Genomic DNA, 16178 nt, shown 5'->3' on the forward strand with positions numbered 1-16178 from the left:
GTGTTGTATGAAAGGAGAGACGGTTAGCACTCCCCTAGACAAGGATGGAAACACAAATACGCTTAAGGCACACTTAAGCAAATTTTTTTTGCATAATTTCTTTGTATAGAATTGACTCAGCTTAAATATATTAAAAATATATTTTTTTATGTAAAAGGTCGACTGGAAAATTGTAGAAAAATGGAAACGTGATAAGGTTTTAAAGACAGCATATACCTCAAAATCAAAGTGAGGAACTACTTCATATATGGCATATTACCACAGATATCACCGTACATTTTTGGATATTTCCAGTTATACCAGAAGTAGAATTTTGGCAAATGACATTTAAGACCCCAACTATATTAAATACTAAAAATATCAAATTATTTATTATTCCCTGATGCACCTTACCACCTTGCCAAATTTTCCTAGTTCCAAGGAAATATCCTTGCAGCCTATTTGTGATCCGTAACATAATTTCTTTACTCCTAACTCCAAAGTAAATCATTTAATATGTGACTAATAAATTTCATGGAATTATGACCAAAATAAAAAAAAAAGGTAAAAGGGCGGCAATTACTTTTATTTACCACTGAAAGCCCAAACATTAAACGGTAGACCACCTCTAGGTCAATAGGGACGCAAATATTTACAAACCGATTTTATTGCTCTATTACTGATAATTTTGTCGGCTTTTCGGTTTGACTTTTTCGGCTTCTTAGGTGGCAAAGGGACGATTTTAAGGGTGTTTTTTCTTTGTTATTGAACCCCTATCATGTTATACAGGGTGGTCTTTCAAAAATTAGCATGGATCACTTGAAACATTCGAGTATAAATAGAAAATAGCATCTAAGCTCGAATTTTATTCAATAAAAAATCCCATAAATATAATCGACGTTCTTCGGCCTTCTAAACACACACACGCGCCGCATGTTTCCTCCTATGTAAACCTGAAATTTGGTTATAATGTCCATATAAATCAAAGGGTCTACGCCTCACCTGTATATATTTAATGACCACGTTTTGAATTTTAAGACAGTAAATTTGAAAAAGCGCTTTTTTTTTGAAAGAAATAAAACGAGAGACCCCCTTCGAATCGGTCATAATTTACCCGAGAGGGGGCGATCCTTTTTAAATTAGTTTACATCCCGCGGTGAGACTTTGACTGTGACCAGAGTTTAGGCTTTAACTTCTGAGATGGCAGATTTTCACCGTTGTAAGAACATGAATACAAGAAAGAATATTCAGAAGATTAAATCATCAAATATCTAAATTCTGTTAAACGTATTACAGAGCGAGGTTTTTATGTTTAGTATATAAGTAATATAACGCAGTGATTACTATTCAAAAATTGTCAACTGTCAATAAATATTCAGTTAAAAAAAACTGAACTGATTTATGACTATTTCATAAAATGTCTAACGAAATAAGACAAGAGTACCTTTTTTATGTAAAAATGATGGTTCTTTTTAATTTTACTATCCAAATAATTAAAAAGTACCCAGAAAAAAAGTTATGACATTTTTATCTTTGCTGACCACTAATTTTAATCGACCCTGCATACATTTCACCATAAAATGTTATAAAATCAGTTAGTAGAATAATAGTAGTATACAATAAAAAATTTAGAAAAATAACGACCAGGCGTTTTGAACATATTAATAAAAAACCATCTTCAATAGAAATTATAAAACACCCTGTCACTTTTCAAGATTCCTGTATATTAAGTTTTTGTCTTATTTTTAGACAAAGATGCGGCTGGTAAAATATTCCGATGTAATTTCGGGACACCCTGTATATGACGACTGTCAAGTTTTAAAAACCTAAAACTGGTTTTGAGTAGTACTCACCAAACTGCAGTTATTGACTTCTATATTTATTTTTGTATCTCTTATAATACATTCCGATATACCTGTACTAAAATTACTCAAAAAAAACTCACTGGGTACATCCTGTGACTCCTTATCTCCCTTTTACCGCGCCACTTAAAAAGTTATCCCCGTTTGACGAACGCCAGAGCCAGATTTATCGGTCATTCACTAAACTCAAGACATCTGCTTAGCATAAGGAAGGAATTCTTCATCCCTCACTACATGGGGCAAATTAATTTCGTTCCATATCAGCTCAAGAAGCCTTTTATGAGTTTTTTATGGGACCGTTCCCTTATATCTCGCCTCGTCTAAGAATTGATTGAAGTTTAATTTAATAACCACTTATGTAGGGACGGTTTTTGGCGCCATAGGGAGTATTCTAGGTTATTGTAAAAGTGAAAAACTAGTTGAATTATTTTGGAAAAGACGAGCTTAATGGAAGGATTATTAAAGGAATCCAAGGAGTTTTATTATCGGTGTTTAAAGTTACCCACCTTTATATTATATTTATTTTTTTTGGGTACACTGAGAAAAATCGTAGCAAAAAGTTCCTACTAACACTTTTTTTAGCTACCATGAGAAGAATTTTTAGAGTGGTAATAAAACTACGTCCCAGTGTCCATAAAATTAATTTTTTATTAACTTTACGCAAAAATTATGATTCTTTTTTAAAATAGAACGCATTTTATCTATACCAAGAATTTTTTTGTTTTATTAAACAATAATATTCTAACTCATAATTAAATTTCTCTGCCATAAATAGGGTCTTTCCTATGACTGTTGAAAAATAAAGGTTTTTCTAATAACTGTTAAAATTAAGGTGTGAAAGGATTACAAATAACAACAGAACTTGTATATTGATGCACGGTCGAATCATATTATTGTATTTTCCTATAGTTATTTAGGTACTATTATACTTTACTTTTTACTCTTTTTCATTGGTATCCTATACAGTGGCATATGTGTGATATCGGGGTCATTTTCTTAGCAATATGCCTTTCTTTCGAAAAATAAAATAGGGCTTATTCACTTTTTACTCAAAACCTTAAGGAAGGTTACGTGAGAAAAGTATAGATACAAGAACTATAGATTTTTTTATCACCAATAATTTCTTTCAAAAAATTTTTTTTTCAGGCAATTATTTTCTGCAAAAAAGAACGTCTTTCATTAATATTACCCTTACCCCCCCCACCCACCCCACACAACTTACCAATAAGATATTTTTGTCAGAAACCATTATTTTCGAAAATATTATGCGTAAATAACAGCTGCTTTCTTCGTTAATATCTAATCTAATAACACAGTTTGTTTATTTAAATTTAATATGTGTATATTTAATTATATTAAAAATACTTAATATATGTATATTAATAAATATTTAATACAAAAATAGTGCTATTAGATTGGTTATTATAAACGAAAAACGTTGACTTTTCAAGAGAATTTCTTACTGGGCAAATGTTTGGGGTGGGTGGGGGGGTAAGGGTTTTGTCGATGAAAAACAATGTTTTTGTAGAAAATATATGTTCAATATTAAATTTAATAGCACTGTTTATTTAAATTTGATATAATTTTATATATAAATATTTAGTATAAAAACAGCGTTATTAGTTTGGATAATATGAATGAAAAACAGTGATTCTTCAGAATAATTTCATGAAATATTTGACGTGTAGTGCTCGAGTTTGAAAACTAGGTCTATAAATCTCATGTGAATTTTTTAAAATACCCAAATTTTATGTAAATACAATCGTATATGATATTATGTATATTTTATAGTTTAATAAATATACCTTGACCATATACGGTTGATAAATATACCAAAACAAAAAAATTACTAATAAATATATATTTAGCGATAATAATATATGATGTGTTACTTGGGTAAATACATTTTGTGCAAATATTATAATCTCAATTACAATAGGTAATATACCCCTTTTTTAACTGAGGTATGTTAGCAGTAAGTTTGTCCTAACTTATTGTACCCTATGCCTTAAACATAATTAATTATTATATATTTTAGTTACATATTGGAACTCTATATATATAATTTACCATCATCTATATGTACATACCTATGTATGTATATACTCCAGCCATGGAGTCCCTATATAAGTATATTAAATAATACGCAGACTTTCCTGAACATAATGTACTTAATTTGCTACTGAGCCTTATAACACTGATTATGAGTTACAGGCCTACAAGTTGGGTTTATCAAATAACAGAAGTTTAGAATTTTGTAATTGTTTAATACTTTAATTACATTAAACATTATATTTAGACGCAGGAATCATTGAAGAAAGGTCTCAGTTGCTTAATAAAGAAGAAATATAATACTTATTCTTTAAAGTTAGTACAAGGCTTATTATTAAAAATTATTTAATTCTCAACTATCACCATTAGAGTTAGAATGCAGATTCCATGTAAGTATAAAAGTAAATCAAGCAATTTCATGTAAGTTTATACGGCTAATATATAGGGTGGCCCATCGAACACAGTCTAGGACGGTTTACAGCTTTGAATGTAAACATTTTAAAAAATGATCAGTCAAATATTTTGATTATCCCCTTATTAGTAACTTAAGCATTAGCACTTTTTTCTAAAAATTAATATACTCGCCGGCGCAAAATTCCGCCACCCTGAAATATTGGCCAAATTTGATGTTTTATAAATTTTTTATTTTTTATCAGATTCTCACGATTTTGCCATCAGTTTTTAGATACATTTGTTGTGATTTTTTAAAATCATTTTGTAAAGTAGCATTTTTCGATTAGGCTATATTATACAGGAGTAAAACAAACTGTTGTTTTTTATCGTAATTTCAAAAGACCCTGTAGGAAAATTAAGGTGGATAATTCTGTTTACATACTGTTCCTTGTAATCTTTCATGTATTCTTAACATTTCGATTTTTGATTCATTCCATTATCTCATTTCTGCTGCGAGCTGCAAATTTTTTATTAAAACGCTGATTTGAAGCGTATTTTTATTAGGAGAAACAAACACTAGGTATATCATAAAGATAGTATATCATTATTTAAAAAAAAATAATTTTAATAGCGTGTATTTCCTTCTCTCGCAGCAATAACAGCTTGCAGTCTTCGCGGCATCGAATGAATAAGATTCCTTATTCTTTCTTGAGGAATAGCCTCATATTCTTCGATCAGCGCTAGTCGTAAGTCTTGCAAGTTTTGTGGTTGTACAGGACGACGACGAACGGCCCTTTTAAGTTGACCCCAAAGATGTTCTATATTGGGTTGAGATCCGGGCTACATGCAAGCCATTCCAATCTTGGGAGTCCAACTTCATCCAGATATTCGCTCACTACATGTGCAACGTGAGGTCTAGCATTGTCATGCATTAATGTAAATTGGTTCCCAATAAATGGAGCAAATGGGACAACAACTTCTTGAAGGATTTCCTCAATGTAACGGTGGGTGGTTAGAGCTCCATTTTGAATAAATACAAGATTGGTGCGTGCTTCGGTAGAAATACCCGCCCAAATCATGACTGAACCGCTACCATATGAGAGTTGTTCTGAAATGGTGCAGTCAGCATATCTTTCATTTCTACGTCTGTATACCCGCTCACGACCATCCGGCGTCCTTAAACAAACCCTGAATTCATCTGTGAATAGTACGTTTGCCCACTGTTCTAGAGTCCACTCAAGATGCGATCTTCCAAACCTCAGTCGGTGTTGTCGATGCCGAGGAAGTAATTGTGGACATCTTGCTGGCCTTCGTGAATAAAGTCCAGCTTCTGCTAATCTTCTACGTATCGTTCTTTCACTTACACTTACTCCATGAAGTATTCGCAAGTCATTTTTTAGACACACAGCAGTAGATCTTCGATCTCTTAAAGAACTAATGGTGACAAAGTGATCATCAGCTGCAGTGGTCATTCTCCTTCTGCCAGAGCCTTGTCTAGTAAAAATTCCCGTCTGTAAATACCTATTCCAGGCATCTCGAACTGTAGACCGCGGAAATCTCAGAGTACGGGCGACATAACTTTTGCTACGGACATCCTCTATTAACGCAACAATTCTACCCACATCGGAAAACCGTTTTAAAAAGGTTTTTAACCGAAAACTTAACATCTAAAAATAAGCGTCAAATCAGCGTTTTAATAAAAAATTTACAGCTCGCAGCAGAAATGAGATAATGGAATGAATTAAAAATCGAAATGTTTAGAATACGTCAAAGATTACAAGGAATAGTATGTAAATAGAATTATCCACATTAATTTTCCTACAGGGTCTTTTGAAATGACGAGAAAAAACAACAGTTTGTTTTACTCCTGTATAATATAGCCTAATCGAAAAATGCTACTTTACAAAATGATTTTAAAAAATCACAACAAATGTATCTAAAAACTGATGGCAAAATCGTGAGAATCTGATAAAAAATAAAAAAATTATAAAACATCAAACTTATATATTTCAGGGTGGCGGAATTTTATGCCGGCGAGTGTATATATGATTATTTTTTAAATTATAAATATTATAGTTTACACAAATTTATATGCAATCGCAAAATTACTCATTAACATTACACCTAGTATATTTAAAAGTAAAATTGCCAATACAAAAAAAACAGTAGCAATGATAATAGTAAAATAGGTCATTTAAATCGCATAGTCTTTTCTATATAACTAAGAAATATAACCTCTATAATAAACAATTGAGTTGCAACGAAAAAATATTTATTGTAAAGTGGGGTTTGCCTAAAGAAAAAATCGAATATACTAGTTTGAAAAACTAATTATTTAAAAGAGCTCGTTTGACTTTCTAAAAAAATTAAAGTACTTTTCAATAGCACTAAAGTACTTTACCATATATGCTAGATTACTCTGCTATTTCTGTAAAGCTATTATTTAATTTAGCGAAGATCATTTGTAAAGAACTAGTCTACTACTTCAGTTGAGAGATATTAGTAAAGTGAACTCTACTGTCGTAGTAAATATCTATTCAATATTTTCAAATGCAAATAATCCAAAATTCTTCGTCAAAATCAAAACTTTGGGACTGCATAAATAAAATATGTAATAAAACTAAATCAAAGACTGAAATACGCCAAATAAAAACAAGAAATGGTAATGTATACACTGAGAAACAGACTATTTCAAATGAATTTAACAACTTCTATAGCGACCTAGGTGAGAATCTTGCTAAAAAGATTAAAAACTTGCCAAATTATAAGAACGACATTCAATATCTAGAAAATTCTACGCTTTTAAGGCACGTGTCAATCTTTAAAGTCAATAGAACTATAATGAACCTTGAGATAAAAAAATCTCCTGGATGGGACAATATAAGAAGTGAATGCCTAAAACAAATTTCACCGATGTTGACGTGGATAATAAATAAGTCGTTTGATACAGGGTGCTTTCCGGAGTGTCTTAAAATCGAAACTATTAAACCCTTATATAAAAATGGCGATAAAACAGAAATATCAAATTACAGACCTGTCTCAATTTTGTCAACATTTTCAAAAGTTTTTGAACGATTAACTAAAAAAAGAATGACAAATTTCTTAACTAAATTTAATGTATTATCAGACTTGCAATTTGGTTTCAGGGAGGGAAGATCTACGCAGGATGCAATTAAACTTTTAACATCACAAATATCTGATGCACTAGATAATAGTGAAGCTTGCTTATGTCTGTTCGTGGTTCTGTCTAAGGCATTTGATGCTGTCTGTCATGAGATACTCTTAAAAAAACTACACAGCTGTGGACTCCGAGGCAAAGTTGTCGATTTGCTTAAAAGCTACCTTACAAATAGAACGCAGCGTGTTGACTTTAATGGAACCATAAGCAGTGAAAGAGATGTTAGGTATGGAGTACTCCAGGGAACTATGTTGGGTCCTTTACTTTTTACGGTTTATGTAAACGACATGCATAAGCTTAAACTAAATGGAACGCTGGAAAGATCAAAGTCTTGGCAAATTATAACAACCCAAATTAAAAAAGACTTTGTGGAATTAAAAAACTGGTTTCAACACAATAAATTAACTTTAAATATACAAAAAACTAACTACATGTCTTTTGCAACTTACAGAAGTTCCCTTCAAAGGCTTGGCAACATTAAGATTGGGGATTGTGAAGTACCCGAAGCAACATCTTTTAAATATCTCGGTATTAAAATTGACAATTTGTTGAAATGGGACCTTTATGTCGATAAAATGGTTTAGAAGTTAAGGGGACTTCTCTCGAAATTTATGTACCTTCGAGACTTTTTGACTACCGAACATTACATTTAGTTTATGGTATTTTGGGATGGGGAAGCGTTTCTGAAACACATATACAAAAATTAAAATCCACTCAAAAATGGTTTTTAAAAATCATTTTTCGCAGAGACAGAATATATCCCACTGATAACCTCTTTTCTGAAGTAAGATATTAGATTTGCGTTAACTCTATTGTTAAGAAATCCTTAAATATATAAATAAAAACAAAATAGAGTTAAATATCAACCAAAATTCATCTACTAGGCAAAACAACTTGGCATATCCAACCACGACTCGTAAAATTCATGGACAGAGGAGCTTAAAATATTTTGCTCCCAAATGATATAAAGATGGTTGAAGGCTCTTTTAAACGCAAAGCCAAAAACTGGATATTTTTTATGGGTAGAGAAGTTTTTAATGATTTAATAAATCCTAAATACATCGAATAGATATTTTTTGTTTCAGGGTGTTTTGAAATATCAACTTACAGATTTATACTGTTCTCGAGTGTACCCTGAAACGAACTTTCTAGCCCGGTTATAGACTGTTTACCCAATAAGGAGATAATTACTTAAATTTGACATTTACCCGATTATGTAACCACAAATCGCGCACAAGTGTTTCTAAACGTTTAATTTTCTATTTATTGTATTGGTTAATATGTATATTGTATAATAAACGTTATTATTATTATCTCAAGTATTATTTATTTTAGACCTAATAAAATGGTAGAAGTTGATAAGAATGCCCAAAATGTAAATTAATTTAGATTCAGTTTTATTATCATTTTAAATGGACAAATTGCTTTTCCATAAGCTTTTCAGCTGTAAAATAAATAACCAAAATATCTTATTAAATATTTCCTTCTAAATAGTTAAGTCACGCGATAAATGTTTGAAATATTTAATATTATCTAATACCTATAAGTTTTATTCCTTGTGACTCCGAACAAAACCCAATACTTTATGGAAATTCCCTTTAACCTTGATACATTTCCCAAAATACTTTTAAACTGCGCCTTGAAGAAGACGTATCGTTACGGTTGGTGACTTTCGCCTTTTGATTCTTTCAAATCCATTGTCGAGACTTAGACCCTTAAAATCTAAACACAAAAGGCGAAGTTGAATTCGTTAGTTACACCTATTATATCGATACCTTAAACGAAGGGCATGTGCAAAATGTTGCGGCCCTTTTGTTACAAAAACCTCAAGAAATCTTTCGGACACAAGGTGTGCAACTCGGTCGGGAAGAATTAGTAACTGATTTATTTTAAATGGGAGGAGATCGCTTGCTTTATGGTCGTTTTCTCTGTTGGATGCTTTTTTTTTCGGGGTAAATTTGTTTTTTGTGGACGTATGCCGCAAAAAAATAAGCAAATTAATGCAAAAGCATAAAATGGGGGTACTAAATAAAGCAAAAAACTCATCCCAATCTGAGATTCTTTAAAGCTTGAAAGAAATTAAATTCCCAATTAATATCGCTCGACGAATAAACATTCAGACCGTAATTTATTCACATGATAAAGTATCGATGTCACTAACGACTATTTGTGATGCCACATACCGTAAAGTGATTTAAAAACCGAAACACATGCATACAAACATTTAATAAGAATGGCACGAGACAATGGCCCTGATGGGATGGGCAACAATTGAATATTTATCCGTGTAGGTGGATTTTGCAAATTAACTAGTCATGACTGTTGCTCTTAGAGAAATCAAGAAAAAAAAACCCACATATGAATAAGCTTGAATGATATTCTTTTTCGCGTAAATCCCTATAAATCGGCTTAAGTATATTTTTTAGGGATTTGCTGACTATAATATGGGAATATGAGCTATTGCTGTGCTTAATGGTAAAAAATATTTCTAGATCGATAAAAAGAACCCATCACATCACATTAGATCCTATTCTTCTCAAAATGGCTTAAATTAAAGGGCAATTGCTTGCAATCTATTTATAATTAAGAATCTCTCCTCTCATCCACCTCTTTTATATAGAGCTTGTACCGGTAGAGTACATAAAAAAAAGACATCATGGTACTAATAGCAACAGCTCAATTTTTTTTAAACCTCGCTTTAAATGGCTTTACTGATTATTTTAATAAAATAAAAAATAATTTACTTATGCATTTAAACACTCATGTAATAGACCAACATTACCGACCATTTTAAAAGCTATTTTAAAAAAACTGGGCACGTCCCACGTAATATTTTAGATAAATTCCATTGTCTTCTTTCGTCGGTTTCCAAGTTAAAGTGTGATAGCGGCTAAACATGAAAAAGAGACTTTTTATTGGCGGTCTTTATAAATACTGCTCGCGTTCGAGTGTCGTTCAAAAGATAAGAAAGTTCTGAAATGAGTCGTACTGACTTGAATTATGTCTTTGAGATCTCGACGAGAGAAACAGAGTGGAAAATATTACTAGCGTGGCTTGGGTGAAATTATATGAAGAGAATATGAAGTTTTTCTTAAGTAGTTCATTCGCTGACCACTTTCTTGGGATTTTGTCATAATTTAATTCTTTAATTACGGGTCGGAATCCAGGATAATGTTGTTTTTACAACATAATCTTAGAGGCTTATCATTAATTCTTCTCTTTTAGAGAAGAATACACCATTCTTCAAATATTGTAGCCCTGTCAAGTGTATCTTTCTACAGATCATTTGGGAATCTTCCATGAAGTGCCTTACTAGGGATGTCTTTTTTCCGTTATTATTCAACATATTTAAAGAAGGTGATTATTCACGACCGCTTGAATGGTGTAAGGTTGATGGTAGGGGATTTAATGCAAAACAGCACTAATAATGCACTGACACTATCACCCTAAAAATGTCCCATTTTACATCAATATTGCCTGTATTAATGTTCTCGATCTAGAATATTATTTGCTGACTGTCCAAGTTTTCATTAATTCTTTGAAGAACTCAGAATTATTATTATTATTATTATTATTATTATTATTATTATTATTATTATTATTATTATATTCTGATTCTGCCTTAGCTTGCTGATAGCGGTGTTGTCAACTTCATCGGCCTGAAGGCAAGATGAATTTTACTATGGTAGATTTAGGAACTTTCGAACAATGTTGCATGTATTCAGTATAACAGATTTCTGTATAGTGACAATCGTCCAGGAGGAAAGACCCAATGCGTTAAGGTTTTTGGACCGGGTTAAAGGGACAATTCCAGTGGATGAAATAACTAGAGGGAGTATATATACATTATCTTGCCTCCATTGTTGTTTTATCTCGTGAGCTCGATCTGCGTATTTAGCAAGTTTAGTGTGTGTCGTTTCTAGGACATTATATCGATGCTATGTCAATTAGAAAGGTTTTCTTTTGGGCTTTGTTTATTAAGATTATATCGGGTCTGTTTGAAGTCAGCGTCCTATTGGTCAAAACAGTTCTGTCCCAGTAGAGGCGAAAGTCGTCATTTTCAAGTACAGTTTCTGGTTTGTACAGGTAATAGGGGCAAGTTTCGCCAATTAGATGATAAAGTTTTGCCAGTTCTTGATGAATAATTTTTGCCACACAGTTATGTCGGTGCAGATATTCGGCAGCTGATAGAGATGTGCATCCTGATGTTATATGTTGAATTGTCTCCGTTACGCGCAGGCATTTTCTACATTGATCGTCGATTACTTTCTCATCTTTAGTAATGTACTTAAGGTAATTTCTTGTAGCAATCACTTGGTCTTGTATAGCCATTATAAAGCCTTCAGTTTCAAGAAATAGATCTCCACGAGTCAATCAGTAGTTTTATAATCGACATGTTCGGCATTAAGTTCGTGAGGATGCTTTCCGTGTATTATTATTATTATTATTATTTTTACGATCCTCTACGAGAATTTCAGGTAGTTGAGTTGTCCTGCCTTTTATTTATTTTAGGCAGTGGAGGCCATGTGATTTTTTACAAAATTTATATTTAAACATTAGAAAGCTGATTCAACTATTTCGAAAAAGTGAGGGTTGGGATCAACTGCTTGGCAAAAAAAATATTAAATTATTACAGGCAATTGAACCCTCATTTACAGTCTAATTTAGTGTCTAAAATAACAAAATAATTAATTTAAAAAAAATGCTTCAAATTCCTGGACATTTTTTTTTGTGTGACTTATTCTCGAAAAATTTCCTTTCTACAAGAGAAAGAATCTAGAGACCAAAAGAAATTTAAAACAGAAAGAATTTATAAATTTTAAGGGAAATTTTGTTATGTCAAGAGTCTAGATTTTTTTTAAATTTATTTAAGTCAAAAATTGAATTTTTTAAAATTAATGTAATGAAAAAATTCCTTTTTTCAGGCAGTTGAGTTTCTATTTGAATTTATAGGAAAAAAATAGATTTCCTGCTTTTTGAACTATCTGATTTTTCCTAAAATTTACCTTGAAACATTAGAAAACTGCTTCTACTACCTTGAAAAAGTGAAACTTGGCATACATCAACTGCCTGGTCAAAAAAAATTATTACACTCAATTGAACTGCCATTTAAAGTCTAATCTAGAAAAATCTAGTCTCTAAAAAAAAACAAATTAATTAATCTAACAAAAAAACCTCAACTGCCTTGAAGAAAAAAATTCTTGATTTGCTGTTAAATTATTACAAGAAAGCAAAAATTACGTCATTTTTGATCTAAGCAAGAAAAAAAACAATTTGATTACTTCAATTGTCTGCGTCAAAATTATATTAAACAAAAAAATTGATTTAAATAAAAAACCTTTACAAGGATTAAAAAATTACTTTGTAAGTCTGACTAAAAATCTGTGCCTGAAATAACCAAAAATAAAGATATTTTAAAAATCCCTTTAAAATTGTATTTTATTATGGCAATATAGAACGCCAAGCATGATTGCAATAAGACGCTCTACAATTATTACTCTGATATAGACTATAATGACTAAACAAATTAGTAAAATTCTGTTTTATAGCAAACTTAATTTCCAATTATGATCCAAATTAAATTATAAAAAAATTATGCTCATTTGAGAAAAAAGAAATTATTTACATAGTTAGTCAGTGATTCTTTTCCCACTTGTAGTACCCCTAGAGCTGTGACTTTGTAAGGACCCTTTCAACCAGACTCCAATTTTTTTGGTAATTTTTGTCACCGTTGTAAGAGTACGAAATCACCGGGTACATACACCTTGGCAATTTTCGCTCGGCTTATCCCACTTCTGATTTTAGACTTTTTTTTAATTATAAAAGCACATATATGTACATTATAAAAATATATAATAACATATGAATAATAAACTTTTAAAATATATGACAATAAAGCAGCTACGAGCGGGGCCCGCGTAGAACTGAACTCGAGTCGTCTCTCGGATATCAGGATCCGCCAAATTGCTCGATCATCATAAAAGATTTTGCCAGGTTGCTAACAACCATAAAAACTTAATTTTCTACCCATTTTTCCGACACAATCTTCCACTTTTTAATTTTCTATCCTAGCAAACCCTAAAACCACCCAAGCAAAAATCTTGATACGACATTTCGCCGTACGTTGCCACAAATTTTATTACACACACATACGTTTAACGTATGCACATACTTCCCAATAATAAGATATCAGCATATATTATATACTTTCAAATAAATATGTGAGGTAAGAGCTTCAATATACCGCGTCTCTCGGTACTCTTTTATTATGCATGTTCACCGAACCGAATGTGTAATTTTTTTTTTGTGATAAACCTGCAAAACGCGTAACAATAGCGAGAGGTGAAGTCTTATCACGTTTTGATAGTATAGAGAATATAGAGATGACAGTATACGTTTAATATGAGAGAGGAAACTTCATTTCGTGAAGCTGGGAAAATGCGGCAAGCAATCTTACGGAAAATAAATTGGAATTTAAAATTAAAAGCGATATTTTATATTTGCTCCTAGAAAATGTGTTTTGGGATCTTAAGAAGTCGATATGATTAATTTAAAATCTCGGGTACTACTAACTATAATGGCTTTAGCAGTTTCTCGTTCCAAGTGAATATAATATTTTCTCGAACTAAAATGTTCAAATTACTACTGTACACAGCCCAATTTTCATACATTAATATGTTTCTAATTTTCTGTTTCTAGTGGTTGGACATAGAGCATTAATTATTCAGCATTATGAAATGTTTTACTTCAAAGGGAATGGAACACTAACGTTCTATTATAGACCTTTTAGGCTAATTTATGGTCAAACTCTTGTTTTATTGTAATTTAAGTTTTCTGAGCTGTAATTTGCTTCCCTTTGTGAATAATTTACTTTATGTTCATTAAAATTTGTAGAGTATACAGGTTGTTTCAAATTCGACTCTCAACATGGAGGGAGATCTCGGAATCTATAAAAGGTATGAAGATGATTAAATTACGTCAAAGTTGAGAATTTTTGAGCCTAACAATATGCCGTTAAAAAAAATTTAAAATTTCAAGTAGTTCCGAATATATTCGAAAAAATCGACTCGAAATATCCGACTTTAAAATAATTTGCACTTTTGTATTGCTTTTTGTTTTTTTTTAACTGTCATAAATATCACGTGTTTTAAATATTTGTATGTTGGTTGTTGTTAGTATTTTAGTACAAACTGACTATTTTTTTAATTATAATTTAAGCAATTATGGTTTTTACGAATGAAGAAAAGCAAGACATGATTTAAATTTATTTATATGGACCGACGAAAGTATATTTAGTATTTACAAACTATGGCATTTTTAACAGAAATACTACGCATTTGGAGACAAAATAATACCCGACGATTTCGGAAAATTATTATTATTTCAAAAAATTTATCTCTTAATTTTTCGAAATTAAAAGATCAATTACAAACTTATTTTAATCTTTTAAAATAAGTTTTTCTTTTGAACTTTTGAAGTCAGAACTTTTAAATTTTTGAAATAAATTTTAACATTTTCCGAGCATTCTTATATTATTCTAGGCATTTTGAATAAAATCTTGTTTTATTCGTGGACTTTAGGGTCATTTTCTACGTGTTTCAAGTATTTCAAATAAATTCTCTTTTAATTTTAATGCTTTAGGATGAATTTTTGTTTCTAATTTTTAATTCCAGAAACTTTGAAATTTAAATTAAATTTGCTGGAATTTTCCAGATTTCTCGAACATCCTTACAATATTCCAGGCATTTTGAATGAAATCTTCCAAGTATTTTAAATAACTTACTTGTTAATTTTAATGTTCTTAAGTAATTTTTTGTTTCCAATTTTTAATTTCATAATTTTTTAAAGTTTTAACATTCTCCAGATTTTTTAAGTAGTTTTAAAATATTTGCGGCATTTGGATTAAATCTTGTTTTATTCCCGGACTTTGGGTCAATTATCACGTCTTTCAACTATTTGAAATAATTTGTCTTTTAATTTTGTTTTTTTGGATCCGTTTTTTTTATTTCTATTTTCAGAATGTTTTGAATTTTTTAAATTTTCCATAGTTTTTTGGTATTTTTATATTATTCGAGGCATTTGGAATAAAATTTAGTTTTATTCCACGACTTTCGAATTGTTTTCCACGTCTTCCGGGTATTTCAACTCAATTTTCTTTTAATTTTTGTGGTTTTCAATTTTCAGCTACAGAATTTTTGAAATAATTTTTAATAGTTTCCAGAGCTTTTGACTATTTGTATATTTCAAGGTTTTGAGGTAATTTTTCCATATCTTGCAGGTACTTGCAATAGATGTCTAATATTGCAATATAATATCTTTATTTCATTATCAGAGGTTTTATTTAATTTAACAATATTGCGTTTTTGAGATTTTTTTAAATGTGGAAAATGGAGGTTAATGGAGCAATTTTTTAAATTATTTCAGGCTATCCCAATAAAGTATTGTTTTATTCCAGGCTTTTAAAATTAGTTTTTCTATTTTCCAGATGTTTGGACAAATTTTTTATGATTTCCAGATTCTTAACGATTAACCGATTCTTCTATGGATTTTTTAGAAGACTGGATTAATTTTCTATATTATTTCAGATATTTTAAGGAAATTTTTACACCTTCCAGGAATTTCAATAATTTTTTAAATATTTTCCAGGAATTTTACGTAATATTTTTGTCTTCCAGGCATTTAACATAGTTTGGTAAAATAAAATGGAAAATGAC

General features: G+C 30.7%; 1 non-coding gene across 1 annotated transcript; it reads left to right on the forward strand.

Annotated features, from left to right (window-relative positions):
- LOC126738071 (U6atac minor spliceosomal RNA) lies at positions 1-89 on the forward strand. The gene has a single exon (XR_007661217.1). It is a non-coding gene; the product is annotated as a U6atac minor spliceosomal RNA (small nuclear RNA).
- Positions 90-16178: the final 16089 nt, after the last annotated feature.

The sequence above is a fragment of the Anthonomus grandis genome, chromosome 6 (genome assembly GCF_022605725.1).
Source record: "Anthonomus grandis grandis chromosome 6, icAntGran1.3, whole genome shotgun sequence".
In the NCBI taxonomy this organism is placed as follows: Eukaryota; Metazoa; Arthropoda; class Insecta; order Coleoptera; family Curculionidae; genus Anthonomus; species Anthonomus grandis.